This window comes from Agelaius phoeniceus, chromosome 2, assembly GCF_051311805.1.
Source record: "Agelaius phoeniceus isolate bAgePho1 chromosome 2, bAgePho1.hap1, whole genome shotgun sequence".
NCBI classification, from domain to species: Eukaryota; Metazoa; Chordata; class Aves; order Passeriformes; family Icteridae; genus Agelaius; species Agelaius phoeniceus.
Genome location: NC_135266.1, coordinates 33,827,461 through 33,833,158, shown reverse-complemented (window position 1 = coordinate 33,833,158; position 5,698 = coordinate 33,827,461).

Genomic DNA, 5,698 nt, shown 5'->3' with positions numbered 1-5,698 from the left:
CAGAAAAATTGTCAATTTTTGTCACCAAGCTCCTTCTCACCAAGCACCCCACAAATATCTCTTCTCAGGGTTGTATGGTTAACTCTGTTTAGACTGTTCTGAGGTCTGTCTACCTCTTTCATCACCTGGACTATCTCTCATCCTTCCAAATGTCACTAGATTAAAACAGTTCTTAGATGCCTGTGGTAATTCCTGAGAAACTTCCAAGCATCTATCATTTTTCTTCCTTTTAGGCAGAGATATTTACCAGGGGTAGAAAGCTGCCCTAATCTCTGCTGCCAGCACAGATAAGGGAACTTGCAATTTTCTTGCAACTATCTCAAATGAAAAATGAAGGATTCTTCCAATTATTTCAACTTGTTTTCACAGAATCACAGAATATACTGAGCTGGAAGGAACCCACAAGGACCATCAAGTTGAACTCCTGGCCCTGCAAAGAACCATCTCCAACAGTCCCACCACGTGCCTGAGAGTGTTGTTCAAATGCTTCTTTGGACTCTGTCAGGCTGCTGCTGTGACCACTGCCCAGGGGACTTGTTCCAGTGCCCAGCCACCCTCCAGGTGAAGAACCTTTTTCTAATATCTAGCCTAAAGCTCCCCTGACACAATTTCAGGCCACTCCCTTGGGTCCTGTCACTGAGCACTTCTATTAAAGTCATACTAAATTACCAGGTTTCCAACAAGTTAGCCTATTATATAGCAGTTACATCACTTGCTCTATGTTCATTAGAAATTTGCAGCTCAAGGACAAGCTAAATTAATTTCTTATACTTCATTTTTTTCTTGAATGTCATCCATTCACTGTTTTATCTATGTCTGCACATCAGTGCAACTGACAAAACCAAGCAACCATACCACTACACAAGTCATAACATTTCTGCAAATAGGAACAGAATAACAACACACTTCCAGAATGATCTGTCACGGGTGGAAACTTAAGGCAGTGCACTTATAAGGAAAGGAAAAAATCAAGACAGTTCTAGAAGAGCAATATATTTTTAGTTAGAAAGGGTACAATGAAAGAAGAAGGCATCTTCTCTTTTTCTGTTTTTTAAAAGAATAAAGCAGTGTATGGTAAAACTGTCTAGAGGAGTTAATTGGGTAGGGAAAATGAAGAAATTATAATCAGTATATAAATGGCTGTGACAAGCTCCACAAACTGAAACACTTGCTACCATTTGTGGAGGTCAAGCATGCTTCTCACCAGGGATTGAAAGAATGGTTCCACAGCCTAATTTACAAAAAAATAGGTCCCAGGTAAGAAAACCTGGGACCAGGGAAACTCCACTCACAACAATATTAGTGAAGGAAAATGTATTATATCCAATTAAAAAGTCAGAGTAAAGCATCATCATTTCAGCAAGAGGTGAAGATCCAGCTTCACTAAGCTACAGCCTGACAGTTGAAGTGTAACTATTCAGTAACAGAATATCTTGAGTTGGAAGGCACCCATAAGAATCATCAAAATCCAACAGTTGGCCCTGCACAGGACAGCCCCAGGAAGCACATCACATATCTGAGGGCATTGCCCAAATGCTTCTTGAACTCTGGCAGATATTTCAATACTCTAACAATTTGATGTTCAAGGGGAGACAGTGATAGTTGGGATGTAACAGGATTTCTGTGTCCTGTGACTGGGTCTTCTATGAAATCAAACACAAGGTATTACAGCTACACCTACTGCCCTGATGGGATGGATCACACAAACCTAAGCCGAACCTTATACCATATCCTTATCAGTCTTGCACAAAAATGTTTTGGATTTACAATTAATGACACTCTAAACTAAGGCCCTGAAATGTCTATTTAAATATTCATCCAAATAACAGAAAGTGCAAACCATTATAAAATGCAGACTTAACATCAGCCTCAGCATTTTTTTAAATCTGTCCTACATTCAGTTGCGAAACTCCATCAGATGAAGAACTGAGTTTAAGAAGCTAGAGTGCACTTCAAAGATACTGTAGTAGAAAGTTATCAGATGGCCTCCTTCCTGTTAGGGATAAAGATCAGTTGCTTTTCAGAGGCAATTTTGCTCAATTTTTCTAGTGTAAACTATGAGCTATAGCTTCCTCTAATATTCAGTCACCTGGACTGATTTTTGCATGACCATAAAAAGGCAGCTCAGCACATCAATCTCATATATCCTAAAGATGGGGTTAAAGTGAAGTAAAGCCAAACCAGTGTTCTGTAACCCTCCCCACAGCCAGCTAATTATTAAATGACTGTTTCTATAGATTCACTACACCCCCATCCTTAAAATCTTAAATACTTCTTCAAACACAGTGTTTTAAATATGCTGTCCATCTGTTCTGTGGAATTCACCCAAAGATTTGTTGGTAACAGAGGTGTGAACAGTGATGCATGAAGCATGAACTCCTGTGGCTGGCTTGTTGAATAATCCCCTGCAGCCTTTGTTTCACCTCATGCACTCCTTTACCTGCCTTAGAATGCTGCTTAGCAAATTGGCTCATCAGTTGGGATTGAAAAGCAGAGGAGAGGTTGCCTGCTCAGAGCAGTTTCTCTAAAGGATAAACAGTTCACCAGGTTTGCATTGTAATTCCCCCTCCAACATGTGACTAGACACAGGTGACATTGTAAAATTCTATTACAAAAAAGGGACACATCTCCCAAATATAATCTAATCCTATGAGAAAGGAAGATTTTACTTGAAATACTTCTAATTCATAGCAGTGTGATGTGGAAGGACAGTTGGGTGGGAAGAGACAGTTACCACATGAAAATAAAGGACTAAAAAAGGAAACTAATATTAAGCTTCCTAGTATTAAACTTCACTTAAAAATCCAGTTTAAATTTGCTTCTAGAGCAGGTCTTCATGCCTTCTCCCTGCCCAGTGCTCCCTCTCTGAGCTGAAATCCAATACCAAGCCTGGTAAAACAAAAATAGAAACAAAAATAGAAATGAGGCTTGTGACGAGGGTAAAAAGGAAAAGATTTGTAGCGTTAAAGCCTTTTATGACTGAGGCAGCACAGATGTTATACATTTGCCCCAGCCCTGGTATCCTGTTTTGAAAACCAGCAACAGATTTCTGATTCACCAGTCACAAAGGGGGTACTTTTGTTGCCTGGAGGCCTTCCACTGCCTGGGAGTGTGGTTCTTCCCTCACTTCTTGACACCTCCAAAGGAATAGATCAGTGAACTGATCTGAGTTAAAACCCCTAGCAAAGCAGAAACGAGACTATTTTTAACTTATTCCCTGTTTTGTTTCACCATGCTGCTCCACAGACAGCACAGCTGAGGGTGTGGTCTGAGGGGAAATGGACTTGTACAAGACATTTGGGAAACAGAAAACCTTTCAGATACCGCTGTCATTAAAGTCCATGTTTGATGATACTCAGCTTGTGACAAGGCAGCTGCTAAGACCTAGAATCCTTCTCACTGCAAAAATATCACTGTTTCTTTTGTGATGGCATGCTGAAATAGGTGGCTGCCACACTCCTCTCCCCACAAAGGGCACAAGTGACACACACATACTCTTCTGCTGCAAAGCCTGGAACTTCCCCTCTGAACAGTGATTGCAGGGGTAGATAAGTGATAAGTGATAGCCACAATAATATTGTATAAGGAACATTTGAAGTCTTAGTACATAAAAATTTTGTTTAAAAGCTAATCACAGTATTCCAATTATTAATTACTACTGGACCAACCATTGGCGTGTCTACTGACTGTGCAGACCCTTAGTTAAAATATAGAATAAAAGATATATAAATTATGGCTGATGTTTGGCTACATCAACTAAAAAGAAAAGACTGCTGCTAATCTAATATGGACAACACAGGCAACGTCAAGAGGAGATTGAGGAACACCAGTAAAGTTTTAGAGACTTTTCCTTTGAATGTTCATTAAGTTAAGACTCTATTAGAAAGGCCTTGGAGCAGAGACCGTCTGAGCTCATGTTCAGGATGAACACTCTGCCACTTCCTTGCAGTTCTGCATCTCAACCCTAAGGTAGGTTGTAGCCTACCCAGACAAAGATGTACTAGTGTTTCTTAATATACCCTAACTGAAAAGAATTTCAAAGTTATTTTATCTTAATCACTACATTTTTACATAATTCTTCACATTATGTTGGTACATTAAATATATTTTAACTTCATTAGGGCATTTCTGAGGCCTTCTTCCTACCACTTCTCCTGACCCACTACTGGCTACTCCTTTCATTGTGCCAGTATATTTCTTAATGGAGAAGAGGAATAAAAAAATTTGGTGAGGTGGATTATAACCCAATAATTGTTGATTAGATCAAGAGGGACAAAGTCCGACAGTGAAGGATAGAACAACTGCAGCAATGCAGGGATTGCTACAGGAATTGAACAATAATACAATTTCCCACCAATTTGGCTAGTTTATTATTTCCAGAAGGAATTTCACAGCCAGGCTATTGACCTTGCAGTCCTCTAAAACCACATGAACTGACAAAAGTATTTTAAGCTGCTCAGCAAAGGTTTGACATAGAACTGAGACAAACCAGTTTCCCACTGCAGTCCTGATGTCCCTGCTCAGGATCTGTGTTCACAACATCCACCAGCAGTGGTTTCTCCAGCTGTGCAAAAGTAGGGATTCATCCAGGGAGGAACACAGGGGCTCTAATTTGGATGAGTAATTGTGGGGGTACCAGCTATCGGTATCTCTGGGTCTGGATTGAAGGCACTTGAGATGGTAGTTTATGTTTGGACTCAGATGTTTATTATTTCTTATCAGTGAAACAGTCTCACTACTGTGAGTTCGGCAGCTTTTCATTAGAAGGCACAAAATGGCTCACAATCTCTTGCTACAAGGTCTTCTAAGACTAAACTATCCAGTTAAGAACTGGCCCCTAGATTATTTTGCCTTTTAACCCAATAACTGATCCCAGAGAACCCCCAGTGGGGACTTTTCTGCCCAATTACAAAATGCCACCCAAACCCATGAAGAAGAAGGAAGAAGAAGCATGAAGAAGAAACCCAGGATGACACCCTGTGCCCTCCATCTTGCTTCCATCCACAACATACTAAAAATCCCAAAACATAAATTTCTCACCAAGTGATACACCTACACTACTCTCTATAATCTACTTCACACTTTTGTAGATTCTCGTCTATCTTGAATTCCAGGAAACTTTGTCCATGAATGAGGTCAAAGCCAGTGCTCCCCTGGGGGTCAGGGCATCCCAGAGCAGACAGAAATAGTCCCAGTGCCCTGGGTTTCCACAAGTAATCACCCTATCAACAGGATAGTTTTAATCTGCACCAGGGGAAGTTCAGGTTGGACATTAGGACGAATTTCTTTACAGAAAGGGCGATTATTGAAATGGGCAGCCCAGGGAGGTGGTGCAGTCACCGTCCTGGAGGCGTTTAAGGCAAGGCTGGACACGGCACTTAGTGCCATGGTCTATGGACATGGTGGCGTTTGCTCATAGCTTGGGCTCGGTGACCTCCGAAGGCTCTTCCAACCGAACTGATTCTGTGATCAATCAGTAATTACTGATCCCGGGTGATTATGGGGATGTTTCGGAAGACAGAAGTAATTTCCGTGACAGGGGGATGCTGAAGCAGTCGGGCTGGACAAGCAGTGCCGAAATGTCCCCGGGACCCGCTCCCCCGTTCCCGCCGGGGCCCTCACACCCCCGGGGTCGCTCGCACGCTGGGAGGCACCGAGCTCCCGCCCCTCGGCCACGCGCACGCGCGGCGCAGGGAAG